Below are 15404 nucleotides of genomic sequence, written 5' to 3'. Positions count from 1 at the left end.
TAAATGAAGTTTATTGTGGCAAAGTTTTTTTTTTGATAGTTGGATGCCTTTCCTATCACCAACCCTCACCTGTTTCTAAGCAAAGTATAGTTTGACATATTTTCTAATGAAGGCTGGAAACAAACATCACATATCGACACTCATTTACAATTATCACATAACGTGAAGACAAGGAGAACCCCTCCCACACTCACAGCAGGCTTTTTTTCAATTTCTTTCGACCAGATGTACTCACAAAGCTTTGGTTCGCTTGGGGCTACAGTAGAAAATGGCCAAGGTGTCATGTAGTGGGACTGAACCTGAAACCATTTTGCTGTGAAGCAAAATTCTTAGCCACACAACCATACCTGAATCCATTATTGTATTTTTTAATTTATTTTATTTATTATTCATAGCTTATCTTTAAGATGGCCTTAAATTATATTAGTATTATTTTGGCTGCTATATCTAGCACATCAAACAGCCACACAGGTTCTCTCTTCAGCTTATGTAAGATATTATTGTTAGTCAGTGAGAGTTAATAGTAATCCGGATTAAGATATGTTGCAATATTCAATTTCCAATGTCTTACTGTTCTGAATTCAGGTGTTGCTGGGATTGACTTTGATATTTATCACTGTGTGGTGGCATTAATCCATTCCTTATCATCCTGAATAATTTCAGTGCCTAGTGCAGTTTGTCAAACCGTTTTCGTTGGTAGCCTCGATTCTGCTGGAAAAGATTAGTCTTCGGCTTTTAGTTTGCTCTTTAAAAATATTAATTATAACGATTTGTTATTATTCTGAGGTCAACTTTGCCTTTCATCTTTATGGGGATTGATAAGATAAAATAACCAGTCATGTACTGGTGGGGGTGATGTATTTGGCTCCCCCCCCCAAAAAAAAATTTGCTGACCTTGTGCCAAAATTTGAAAGAATTATTAGTCCTGCTGCCAAGGTCAACTTTGCCTTTCATCCTTTTTGGTTTTAAAATGAAAAACTAGTTGAGTGTTGGGTTTGATGTGATGCTTCCTCCTAAACTTTCTGGCCTTGTTCCGTAATTTGGAACTGTTATATAAAGTGGCAAGTTGGTGGAATCGTTAAAACATTGCAAGAATTGTTTTGCATTGTTTCTTCTTGCTTTTTAGTTTCAGAGTTCAAATCTTAGCAGGTTTTTATAAAATAACCCCAGTCAAATATATGTGGTATTGACTGTCCCCTTCCCATCAAGAATTGCTGGCCTTGTGCCTGAATAAGAAATCCTTATTAAACGTGGCAGCTGGTCAGAATTGTTCGAGCATTGGAAAAATGCCTTGAATGTGTCTTTTGGCTGAAGTCAACTTAGTCTTATTGAGCCTGAAATAAAAGGCAAAAGACTGGTCGAATACAGAGGTTGATGATATCCACCAACATCCCCGCCCCTCAATTGCTGGCTTTGTGCTTAAATTTGAAACATAAAGCTGCAGTGCTTTTCTGTTATGCAAAGTATGAGATAACCCTAGTAGTGTGGGACCCTGTGCTTTTGGTGAGCTGTCCTTGGTTTCTTTAATGAAACACTTCATGTTCATTGACACTGATTATCTTTGAATCCTCCATCATTTGAGTTTCTGGGTCCATAACAAAACCCCCCCCCCAAAAAAAAACTTGGTTATTTTGCTGAGGGCAGTAGTGTCTAACTTTCCCATCAACTTTAGTGGTTTGCAGAGTGCCTGCCATTCTAAAGAGCTAAATGTTGTAACCGTCAAATGCATATGAATAATACAGTTCTATATTTAAGAGATGAGGAATTATGCACATTATTTACAGTTGACGGATATTTGTCCTCATCTTGTTTGTCGGTTGATATACCCTCCAGCCTTCATCAGGTGTCTTGGGGAAATTTCAAACCTGGATTCTCATTCCTAAGGTATTTTTTGATGTTGTTATTATTAATATTATTGTTATTATTATTATTCAGGTCACTGCCTGGAATCGAACTTGGAATCTTGGGGTTTGTAGCCCGTGCTCTTAACCACTACGTCATATGCCCATGGGCTGAGTCTCTACATCTACACTATGCCATCATGGGCATATGGCGTAGTGGTTAAGAGCATGGGCTATTAACCCCAAGATTCCGAGTTCGATTCCAGGCAGTGACCTGAATAATAATAATAATAATAATAATAACAACATCGAAAAATACCTTAGGAATGAGAACCCAGGTTTGAAATTGGAGTATGTTCCCATAATAATAATAACATTGATCTTTTCTGATTCAGATCAGAAATCTAGCTCAGTTGGTAACATAAAGTGAGGACGTGAACCAATGATAGAAACTTGGATGACATATCTGATGAAGCTATTTACTAGATATAACCTGATTTGCACTTGGTTACTAGTATCTACATATAGTAGTCAGTGGGGGGGGGTTATAGTATAATATTTTCAAGGGAAAAAGAAATGTTTTGAATATATTTTGGCATAGTTATTATCATATTTGGAAATATATACGGAACTCAAATCAGGGTTTATATGCACGCACACACACATATATGAATATGTGTCTGCTTCACCTTTTTCTCTTTTTTTTTATTTATAAACACTCAATATGACTTGAACTTTCAATAATATATATTTGTTATGATCTTCACCAAACATTTACATTGATATTACAACCTGAAACTCATTTAAATTTTTTGTAAACATTTGATGGTTTAAACATGTTTGTCCAATTTTTACCTCTCCATTTTTTTAAAGATATTTTTACCATTGATAAACAAAATCTTGTCAAAACTAGTTTGATATCTGAATAAATCTATTTAAAAATGACCACACGTTTTTTTAGATTCAGGTGCATTTTCAAACCCCCAAACAAATTCTCCAATATATATATATATATATATATATATATATATATATATATATATATATATATATATATATAGTTTGGGTAATGGTAATCCTAGTGTATACCATCTCTTTCCCCTGTATCAAACATTCTCTGTTGCTCTGCATATAATTCTTGCATATTACCATTAATTCCCTTGTGTGCATATATTTCTGCACAGCACCAGTTGCAGTTCTACTGGCTGTTTTCTAAGATTATGCCAACAGCCATTTCACATTTTTTATTCATCCATTTCCCTGCTTTTGCCTTTTACAAAACACAAAGTTGAAAAAAAAAAAAAAAAGACTAACAAACAAAATATCGGAAAATAAAATAAGAAACAACCCATTGAACCTGCTGCTACTTATAGATTTTTTATTTTTATTTTGCTAAAAGCTGACAATAGAATAATTCCGTAATTGGCACTGTAACCACTATGGTTATTATTAATCTATAACCCATCATCATCATCATCAGCATCCTTGTCTCTTTATTCCTCCGACTACTCATTGCCTACCTAAATGTGTGTGAAAACCATTTTGTATGTTTAGTCTCTGAGATATACATACATATATATATATATATATATATATATATATATATATATATATATATATGTATATAAAAGAAATATTTACCTCTTATGTTAAAAATAAAACTTGTTTTATTCAAATATATAATTTATTCCTGCCAAGATCCCCCCCCCCCCACCTCTCCATACTGCCATTCCTATAAACATTACTACCTCCTCCTCCTCTATTATTCTTACCTGTCTAACATGGCTACCCTCTCTGCTATTATCATTCTCCTCCATTATAAATAATCACTAATGACATTGCTGCTGCTTTCATCCATATCTCTACCACAATTATTGACACTGCCAGCATTATTGATATTGCTAAAACATTATGGCTACTGTTCCTCCACCACCACCACCACCGCCGCCCTCATTAAACACAATATACTGCTCCCTCCCCACCACTGCCACATACTACTGCTACAGCCTCCCTGTCTCTATTACTGTAACTGTTGCAGCCTCACTGCCACTAAATAATCGTCATGGGCCAAGTGGGGAAGCCTCTATAGTCATTCGACCTGCTGGAAATAGCAGCCGAATCATTTTGCCATCTTAAAACGAGAGAACACATTGCCGATTATTTTGAATCCAATCTGTTAAAGATGCCTTGGTCCTCTTAAGAACACACTTCACCAACACTAACAATGTTACTGTAAACACTACCACCTCGTTATCAGGGATCTTATTACAAGGAGAGTGCCTTGTGGTATTTGCTTGCACCCATTACATTCTGAGGTCAACTTTACCTTTCGTCCTGAGGTCGATGAGTACTGGTCAAGTACTGGACTCAATTTAAGAGACCAAACTCTCTCTCTCTTTCTACCCCCCCCCCCCCACTCCCAGAAGAAAATGTTTTGAGTGGTTCCAATGTTAGAAAATAATATTACCATTGATACGATTAGCTCAGCCCCCACCATCACCACTGCCCCCACCATCACCACTGCCCCCACCATCACCACTGCCCCCACCATCACCACTGCCCCCACCATCACCACTGCCCCCACCATCACCACTGCCACCATCACCACACTGCCACCTTCAAAAAGAGAAGAAAAAAAAATTTGTTACATTGAATTGAATTGTCTTTGATTTACTGGAACTGTCCAATGCTGGAACTCTTTGATAACAGGTCAGCTCACTTGGTTTACCTGGGGCTAAACAGCAACTGGCATCCATCCCTTTTCCCTAAATTATTAATTCTCATTCTACCTAAATGAATCATAATGTATTGTCTCTCAGAGATTCTGCATTGATCATGCGTATTTTGCCATTATACAAAATAAGAGAAACTGATCTTGAGTGTGCGTGTGTGATGACGTATATGCTTGGCCGTGTGGTCGAGAAGCTCACCTCCCAACCATGTGGACCTTTTTGTCATCAACTCAAACATCACCATTGCTGTTTGGCCATGTTGACTGTCATTCATAAAACTGAATGTTAGGGTTGGTGGTGGTGGTGGGCAGAGTTGGATAGGTGGCTGCAGGTTATTAGTTCCTACATAAGTTTGCCATTGACAGGCAACGAGGAAGTGATTGTTTGGAATGTGTGCTCATCAGGAAGAGCTGTCCATCCTGTAAGACTACCAAGAAATGCATGAATGTTGCATAATCTCTTCGACTACCACTTCACATTCAGGATGTTGGACTACAGTTTTGAAATCCATTTTGATATTCTGAATTGATCCTTATTCTGTCTGCCTGTCTGTCTCTAAAAACTCTGATGGGTTTGACTCACTCTTAAAGCTATTGTATTTCAATGACTCGAGTGCCAGTGATTAGCTGGAGGAACACAAATGTACAGACACACACACACACAGAGGTCTCTTTCAGATTCTGTCTATCAGGTGTGAATCTGATAGACAGGCATTGGTTAGTCCAGGGGTTATAATAAAAGACACTTGCCCAAAGTACCATTCAGTGGGACCGAACTTGAAACCTTGCGGTTGGGAAGGGCACTGCTTATCCTTACAGCCTGTATTCTCTCTACAAACCAGATTTGTACTCCGTTTCCTTGTGTCTTGAATCAGATGCCTGAATCATTCCAGTTAATCTCAGATGGATCAAAGTCTTTTCTGTGCATCAGAGGCTAGTTTTATTGAGAAAGGTTTTCCACCTGTCTTAATATTTTTTTTATGCAATATACTGTTTATTTTATGAAGGATTTATGGCATTGAAATTTGGTTAGGGAAGGAAACGGCTGGACAACCAATATTCAACAGTAGGGGAAAATAATATATATCAAGCAATGTCTGGATTTGTCAAAAGTGCTTCAGCAGTTCTAGTATGAAAAATGTATTTGAAATGCTAAAAACATGTTTGAAGCTAACTAGACATCTCTTTGTTTTTTTTTTCTTTGTTGTGCACCTTTCCATCTTTCAACCAACACCAACCACCAACACTTTAGATGCCACTTCTTTTTTTTGCTTTATTGTCCGCTTGGGTCTCTATTAGATCTCAAATCACATAAGCCAGGCAGGTTCAGTTTATATATTCATAGTTACGTATATGTAATTTTATTGTTTTTTCTCACAAGCAAATTGTGTGTGCAATGTGTTAAGTTGTAGTCGGTGCCTTACACTGATCCATCGTCTGTTGGTGATGTGCAGAAGCATAAACCCAGTCACATGGAAAACAATGACTCATGTCTTTTTCAGATCATATAACAAATGTGAGTTGGGTCCTCATTAAATGTTACTCTACATAATTTTCATTTCAGCCACCTCACTTCACCCCCCCCCCCATTACTTTTACAGCTCTTTCTCTCTCTCTCTGCCATTATTGCAATTATATCTGTATTAAGTTGTAACTAGTAGTAAGGAAGTGTGCCTTTTTCTCAAATTATTGTTTCTAACACAAAAGCTTCAATGCTGTTCGCCATTCTCCACTATGATTGTGTAATTGTGGTTGAAATGTTGCAGCAAAAGAAAGAAAGGTTCCAGTCAAAGAGCGGGTCTTTGGGACCAGGAAATACCATTACTGACTCCTTAACTGGTCCTAAGTCTTTCTCACACTTCTCATTGGATCAATTACCTGACAGTGTGCACCTACCACAGTTTCAACTGTTTCCCTACAAAGGATCTGCAGTTGATGATGGCAGAACCACATCTACCGTTTTCACAGCTATCTCATTTGTTCAAAAGAAAGAGACATCAATGGCATATAAGACACTGGGGCCACTCTAAGCTCTCTGCCTGTCTGATCCATCTCTCCATTTCCTTTCTCTCTACAACAAAACCCAGAACATTGCATCATCATAACACAGGCTGCATACATACCATGCTGACACAAGCGAAGTATGAAGATACCACCACCCAGAAAATGCAAGGGCACAGTTTTTCTTTTTCTTTTTGTTATATTGTAGCAAGGCCCCCCCACCCCCACCCAAGCCTACACAGTTTGTGTCACTGCGATGGAAAACCACCTCCACACATCCAGAGACTTATGCAACCTTGAAACGTATCCCTTGCAACATCAGACTTTCTGGCCTGGGGTGTGCAACATCAACTACAGCAGAGGAACAACATCTTTGAATGTATTTACCCACCCCCACCCCCCGCTACCATGACCATCACCATTGATCAGTGTTCAGGATTAGTCTCGAGAGTAGAAGGGAGAGGGTTCCTATGTTCACACTGCCAGGCTGTTGAACTTTGTCTGAACCATCACTTCCTGTTGATCAGTGTACATGCAGCAGGGGTGAGGGGAACGTTGGGTATCACTGAGAAAACGGTCCAGTAACTGTCAAACTATGTGTCTGCATGCCATAGGATGGCTTGATCCTGTTTGGCCTGGGGCTACACTACAACCACCTCATTCAAGCATGTTTCAATCACTTGTTCATTCTTAATCTGCTTTAATCCTCTGATGTTATTACAATTGCCTTTGAATTTGCTGACTAAACCTCCTGCTCAGTTTGAAACCAGCCTCTCTTCCTCTTAGCCAGACTTTCTCAGTTCTTCCACTTCAAAGTGCCATCCCTCTGGAATACTGCTGCTCAGGCCCCATACTCCCCCCCCCCTAGTTAACAATTCAAAATGACCATAAATGATATTACAAAAAACAAAAAATTTCAATCAGTCAAGGCTATCCAAGCAATTAAGAGACAAAAACTTCCTTGAAGTGGGTGTTTAAAATCTATTGATTGTCTATTCTTGGACCAGATAGGCAATGAAGATTGAAGTGGATTTTTTTTTTTTTAAAGCTAATGAGTTTTTGTCCACTGATTGCCTGGATAATCTAAATCGTTTTTTTTTTTTACTCCTTGTATTACATATTAGACCTTAGCCCTTTTTACATTTAATCTGTAGAAAACTCCTATATATAGTCAATTTCATCCTCATTTAATATCCACATATGATGGGCTTCTTTCAGTTTCTATCTGCCCATAGTTTTGGTTGGCCTGGGGTTATAGTAGAAGACACTTGTGCTAGGTACCACACGGTAGGACTGAACTTGAAACCACATGTTTGAGAACCAAATTTCTTAAACCACAGCACCATGTCTGCTACTGATGATATTTTGTCCGAGCACTCCTCCCTACCTACCCTTTCTTTTCTGTCTCTCTGTCATCAGATAATTAGTGATTTCTCTGGCACTTTGTGGTTTAGATTTTTCCCTTTCTAAGATGTTCACACATGAAACCTTAAGTCAGACAGGAAAATAACAATTTTAAATGACGAGAAATCTATTAACGTAATTGTTATATATCTTTTTCTTTCAGTCGGTAATGTGGTCATGCACAGCTCGCTTCTGTTCTTTTAAAGGTTTTATTTAAAATTTATTTATTTCACTTGAGTCTTTTTTTTTTTCCCCCGCTTAGAAGAGTAATAAAATTGAGACTCTCCATGGATGAAAGACAAACTTAACATTGACACGATTTTTGAACCAAGATAGACAAAACCAAATAATGTAACCAGATGCAATGTCTCTTCTACCATCAACATAATGTTGAGCTTATAGTTTTCTTTTTGTTTTTGTTTTAAAACCAGTACAAAAGAAACAAATTGAATGTTGGCTTGGGTGCATTAATGGGGAAGTGAAGTGAAATTGGCGTTGTCTCGATCTTGACAGAAATACACGCTTTGATATTGAGTGAGGTAGATTTCATTTGGAAAATTCAATTTAAAGTTGAATCCAGTTTTAGTTCCATTCGCAATTCTTGTATGAAAAGCACTTGTGTTTAATGGCCTTGTTTTTTCATGGCTAAAATGGAAGACTATATTGCTAGAATAATAAAATAGTGAGCATCATAGTCCAGTTGGTATAATCTTGTTTAGCTAGGGTTAGTGGGTGTGGGTTTTATTCACCCTTGATATAAATTCACTTAACACTCAGAAAGGCATGAACATCACAAAATCTCTTTACTCTCCTATCCCTAGTGTTTTTGTTTTGTTCAAGAGTCAGTGATTAAAATTGAGCATATATGCTCAAGGATACTGCTGGGTCTGATGTCTCCCTTTTCTAGAAAGGATCAAGTTGCTTCTAACCCAAATACGAAATTGAAGTTCATGTAACATGTACCAGACTTTTGGACAGTTTGTATACAAACATTTGCATAGACAGGGAACACTCTATCTTATTGCGTGAAACCCAGTCAAGGAGATATGAGCACTTTCTCTCTCTCCACCTACTTATACAAATGTGCTTAACGGTCTAATAGACCTGCATATATAGACAGTGCAGATACACACAAGCATTCAGCTGTTTGACTCAGCATATCCGATCAGCCATGAATGCATGCACATCCTTCCCATACCATAGGCTCCAGTATTTGCCGTTTCATGCATTCAAACTCTTGCACCCATTTCCATACAAGAGTGGTATCATCATCATCATCATCAGCATAGGATTCGAAATCCAGGTAGAAACATCAATGTACCACTGAAGAAGTTCAGCAGGATTAATCGTGCACGAATTAGATCTGATTAGTGTTCAGGCAGCTTTAAAACTATCTCTCGACTATTTATTAATGACTTAACACCATTCGCTCTCACAGCCCCTCCTCTCATATATATGTCAGTTTCTGTGTAGTCAATATGCAGAGAGGCCCCGTATTAACTAACGATGTTCTTGCATGTGTTTCCTACTAAGGTGTTTTATGTTTGTGGTTGAAACGCTGAATCAAGGATGTACACATCTCGCTCTGCTCTGCTGGTGCCAAGTGGTTGAGGAAATATCGGGCAAATTGGCGTGGTACTAATTGCTTTGAAAAATACATTTAAGCTATTAATGGAACCAGTAACATTGGTACTTGCTTTAGGTCTTGTGGTTTTGAGTTCTTGGTCAGTCTCAAAGGAATTGTGTGTGTAAAAAAGCAAATTAAAGTACAAACATAAGCTTGTTACATTAGACTCATGCAAAAGAAAGACTGGCGAATTGAGTTCAGCATAATTTAAGCTAGTTAAGCCGAGGCTCTCTACCAAACGCATGTCTTAACATCACGTCTCAGATTGTACATCTACAATATATAAAGTAATCCCTCGTCGTATCGCGGTTTATTATTTAAGCTTATGTTGATTCTTCTGTGGTGGTGTTTTGCATTTATAATAAAATAAATGTATATAAATTATATAAATAATAGAAAAAATATACAGTACAGTACTGTTTCTCCTTTGTGGATTCTCACCTATTCCAGGGTTTTTTGGAATGTAACACCCACGATAGTCGAGGGATTACTGTATACAAACACGCACACACATAAATCATCATTTAACGTCTGTTTTCTATTCTGGCATGGGTGGGATGGTTTGACCAGAGGCTGGCAAGTCAGAAGGCCATGTCAAGCTCAATTGTCTGCCTTGGCGTGGTTTCTACAGCCAGATGCCCTTTCTAACGCCGACCACTTTCCAGTGTGTACTGGGTGCTTTTTTGTCGTAGCTCCAGCGGGGTCAGCAAGCAATTTGCAAGAGAAAGTCTTTTCGATGGGGAGGAGTAGTGTTGAGAGAGATGCCTTTGTGCCAGTTGACGAGAGGTTAAAAGAATAATAGGGAGGTGGAGCTGGGTGTCTTGCTGAAGAAGAGGTACAAGGACACTCCAGTTGGAGGAGGAGGAGGAAGAAAAAAGAGTTGTATATAATATATATAAGATGGACTCTCCCGTCGTTAGACGATGTATGAGGGTTCGAATAACCACACAGATGATATGTTTATGTCGATAACGGCGATCCTTCGGTATTGGTCTTCAGAACGTTGGTATGAAAAGACGACGTCATTCATTCACTTTTTCAGCTTAGCATTTTTTTTTATCATCTGTGTCATGAGGGAAGGTTGTGTGGTTGATTCGTGTATTAATACCGAAGGATTACCGAAGACAACAATAGGAATTTCTTTATTTCCAAGATCACCTCTCATCACATACGTCAAAAAAAAAAAAAAACCCTTTGAGACTTCTTCACTTTAGTGCAATCGCCCTAGTTTGGTTTCTGAAAGCTTCCTACAGAAATGAAGAAGCTGACATGAATTTTTTTATTTTTATTTTAATACTTTATTTGGAATTTCAAGAAAACTAGAGCCTAGGGCCCTTAGCAATGAATAGGCGGTTCTCGTGAAGAAATCAATCTACACACAAGGATACCATTTCTGTGCTGGTCCCTACTGTGACTGCTCTATTTGTCCCAGGAAAGAATAAAATCTGCCAGAATTTGGTGAAGAACAAAAGAACAAAAACAAAAAGTGGAACATTTTTCACGAACGTTTTGGTCAAAAATTCCACCACAATTCCACCATTTGCAACCTTTGCTGCAACGAGACCCCAAGAAAACACTATCTGTGGTGTAGTATGTAATATATATAGAAGTTAGCCAACCTATTCAATCTTTCTCCAGTTCAGGAAGTGCCACCATATTCGTAGATATTTGGAAAAAAATAATTTTTCACCCCCTTGTAATTGACTGACTGATTCAATCTAAACAATCGTCTTTATTTTTCTCGAGACCAAACACCTAATAGGCTTTTTTTTTTTTGTAAAAGTACATTGGAAGGTTTGACCTAATTAGTGTTCCCTTTGAATTCTTGATCGTGACTCCCTTAAACGTCATTAAACCCACGTTTAAAGTTAGATGACGATAAAAAATAGAATCAAAAATCGTACTGTTTTTTTCGAGTGGGTCCTAGGCTTGTGACCCCGTCCTTGTGTTGTCCCTGCACATATAACAATGGTTTTAAGCCAATCACTACTAAATACCATGTTTTTTTTTTTCATTTGAAATGTATAAAGAAGTTGAACAACTTCGACCGAGCCCTCGGCCTCTCCTTGGCAAGCACAAATGGCGTAGTAGTAGTAGTAGTAGTATTACAAAACCTGACAACGCCTTATGATCAACAATTCACAAAACGTTTGCTTCTCGGTGACTGATTCTCCTAACAACCAACAGTGCCTTTTGCTAAAGGAAGGGCGGGAGGGGGGGGGGGGAGAAATCGATTAATATTAATGGTAGTTAACCACAGCTAGCACTCCTCTCTGCTTCAGTTGCCTTGCTGATGCTATTTGGAATGGTATGAACGTCATAACTTCCTATTCTAAACGCTATTACGTAAATGACTTAAGTAGGGAGCTTCTACGTAGTCGCTCGACCTGATAGAATTAGCAACCAACTCCCCTCAGATCACACCTGTTGTCTTTTATGAATGATACATAAGACAAATATAGGTCAAATTATATAAAAAGACGAGATGGTTACGGCTGGAGTGCCTTTGAGCACAAGCCTTCTCGATAGATACTGAGTGGTGCTAAGCATCAAATTCCTTCTCGAATATAACCAGCCGAAATTGCAAAGATAATCTGGAACTCGACTGAAGATAGAAAACTATATTTATATCGTGTGTGTGTATATATATATATATATATATATATATATATATATCGTGTGTGTATATATATATATATATCGTATATATATATATATATATGTATAAAGTGTGTGTAAACGCAATTGTGTATTCACCAGAAGTGTGTGTTTTATCTAAGAAGTGTAAGGTGTGACTAACGTGAGTGTAGTTCTGACGAAAACTTATCAAGAAAGACAACTCTAGAATTCAAACTAATGAAAAATTGAACGGGAGTAGATCTGTGCCTCGGTAAAGTACGGCGATAATTACGGTTATTGGTTCTGAGAAATACAGTTAGACTGGTATGTGTGAGCGTACACATACACAGTGAGGTATAAATATACACACAGCGAAATGAGATATACCACTTAAAAGTAAATCTTGTCGAATAAACTTCATAAAATTTTGGCCTCCCTACACACACACAAGAGTGATATTTGCTTGTCTTAAGCAAAAGTTGTGTAACGTGGAGATGTTTTAAGTCGGTAGTTACGAGGTGACACAAACTGCTGCTTCTCGCTTTTCTCGTTCTCTCTAAAAACTTAACATTTGCTGTACATATTTATTCTCTCTCTCACTCTTTCTGTCCCACCATTGACACTGCCTCTACATGGTTGTTCGATTTGCTAGAAATAGTAGCCGATCTCCCTCATCATACCCTGTCATCTTTAACCAAGTGAGATAACATAGTCTCAAATACATTACTTGAAATAAAGATGGAATGGTCACGGCTGGAATGTCATTGATTATAAGCATGCTTCTTCAGTTCTCACCTGGGGGTTATACAACCACATTTCGCCGCCGCCGCACTCACCTTCATTTACGAGTGGGCTATAGCGTTGCTGCTGCTGCTGCTGCTGCTTTGCAACGTTCTTGCTCGTAGCCACTGACTTCCTGTTCATTGACGTCACCCGTTGTTTGTGACAGTGGCAGTTGTCTTGTTCCAACTTTAATTAGTTAACAATTATCTAATTAACTCTTCCAACATATTTACTACCATGGCTATTTATTTTCTTAAAGTGAGTACACTGATAGAATTTCTTTATTCCAAGTATTTCTGGCATCTGTCTTCGTCTTTTCTGCCCAAAGAAGGGACAAACAGACACGTAATGGCGAAGTGTGTGTGTGTGTGTGTGTGTGTGTGTGTGTGAAGAACAGGCGTTCAGGCCGTGACCATCCCATCTTGGCTTCAGACATTAAACATCCTACAACTACATCGTCCAATAGGTCCCTTTATTATTTTATAAGATGTTGTATGTGTGTGTGTGGTGTGGTTTGAGGGAGATCTTCCTGTTTTATCTCTCGTCTCGACCAAACGATTCAATGTCGATGGTCAGAGGCGACACAAAGTCAAACCTTTTTAAATGGAGAAATTTTGCACTGAAAAAAACAAAAACAAATAGACTTCAATGTGATTTCTCCTCTCATTCCATAATCACTACATATATAGAATACCTTTTATTACTGTTATTATTTTTTTGGTGCTCATGTTTTGAAACCAGACGAAAAGGAAGCGAGAGACACAGATGTCAGCTGCTTCCTTTGCAAATCATAAATAATATATTCTTAGATATATAATCCGTTTTTTTTCTTCTTCTTAAGATCTCACCCCATATATATATATATATATATATATATATATATATATATATATATATATATCTGTGTGTGAAACTTCAGTGATTTAAAAAAATGCTCGTTTCAACTAAAAAAAAAATGAAACAAAATTATTGAAGTCGTGTCTTCTGTCTTTGACTTACACACACACACACACACACACACACACCCCCGTCTGGTTGTTGTGACATGACATACTTGGTTAAATGTAGGTCCAACATTTGTTGCAAAGCCCCACCCAAGTCTTGAACTAGTAAACCTAGACGAGACCAAGCATTGTTTATCTCCCTAACTTAATCCTTTTTTTTTTAAGATAGTAGAAAGGTTTTGGCTGCTATGTCTAGCAGGTCGACTCATTCGTGAACATTCTGTTTATATCAATTCTCCGTTTCTCTCTCTCTCTCCTTCTCTTACCATTTATTATAAACCAATCCACCTCTTCTTACAGATGGAAGCAAAAACAACCGAGTTATTTCGATGAATCATCATTTAATGTGGCCGCCTCTGTGTATATAGCTATATTATCAGTCGTGTCTATATGTATATTACACACACACCTATATACACACAGTTTTCCCAACGTTGGCAATTATACATTTTTCACACAAAATGTTTAATAATGGTCTAATATCATCGTCTCGACTCGCTCTTGATAATGTTTCTCACCGAATATATATTTTGTTTTGCTGTCTTCGACTCAATCTCTGCCGATCTTAATAATCTCTCACTCTTCTTCCAAACAACACCATGTTTTTCTCGAATAGTCTTTTATTCCATCAATATTTAAAAAAAATTCTTTCTCTCTTTTACCATTTTTTGTCTTTGTCCATTGCTCCTTTCTTCCTCTCTCTCTCTCTCTCCACTTCTCTGCGTCTCTTGTTCACTCCGACAACCATTTGTCTCCATCTCTTCTACCTGTTTTCTATCTTCTTCTCTTCCTCTGCTTTCCTTCTCGATGCCTTCTGTCAGGGACCATTTCCACTCGCATCAATCGCTTAAATTGTTTTTCAACTTGCTGTAAGCTTCATTACGTGTCACCAACGTCATTGTTGCTTCCGTCTGCCCCCCCCACTCTCTATCTTCCGCTCTTTCTCTCTCTCTCTCTTCCTCTCTATGTGCGATGCTGAATTTTAGTTCTTTGACAATCTTAATTCTGTAAACGAATAACGAGATGATTTTTGTTTTATTAACGATATCATTAATTTAATAACTCTGTCAATATATGTATTAGATATTTCTGTATAGTGCTCAGTGAATTATTTCTGTGTAATGTAGCTGTTATTTCTTCCATATTCCGAAATCTCCAGACTGTCAGGAGGAAGAAAGTCGGGAAGGCTGACGTTCCTAATGACACTTTAGTATCCGTCTTCTTCTTCTTCCCATTAGAGAAGTTTAGCGTGTGATCGTTGGTGGAATATTTTTCCTCCCCAGGATTGAAACCGGTCTGTAAACGTAATTGACCCTGTGACACCTCTACAACTGTTTACGTTATCAGTAAGGATTTAATTTGGTCAGCGAGGGAGAGATCAGTTTGAAAAAAAA

The 15404-nt window shown here is 37.9% G+C and overlaps 1 protein-coding gene across 2 annotated transcripts in view; it reads left to right on the top strand.

Moving 5' to 3' along the window:
* LOC106869563 (lissencephaly-1 homolog) overlaps positions 1-15404 on the top strand; it is a 66007-nt gene that overhangs the window by 9887 nt on the left and 40716 nt on the right. The window contains exon 1 of one of the 2 annotated variants that reach the window (XM_014915356.3): positions 13125-13264. The exons of the other annotated variant lie outside the window; for it this stretch is intronic. The gene's annotated coding sequence lies outside the window, so the exon portion shown is untranslated. Of the gene's footprint in view, positions 1-13124; positions 13265-15404 lie in introns of those variants that run through there. 2 annotated transcript variants of the gene reach the window in all.

This window comes from Octopus bimaculoides, chromosome 24 (assembly GCF_046866305.1).
Source record: "Octopus bimaculoides isolate indiv1 chromosome 24, ASM4686630v1, whole genome shotgun sequence".
Classification (NCBI taxonomy): Eukaryota; Metazoa; Mollusca; class Cephalopoda; order Octopoda; family Octopodidae; genus Octopus; species Octopus bimaculoides.
This window is presented reverse-complemented; position numbering and strand designations above follow the sequence as displayed.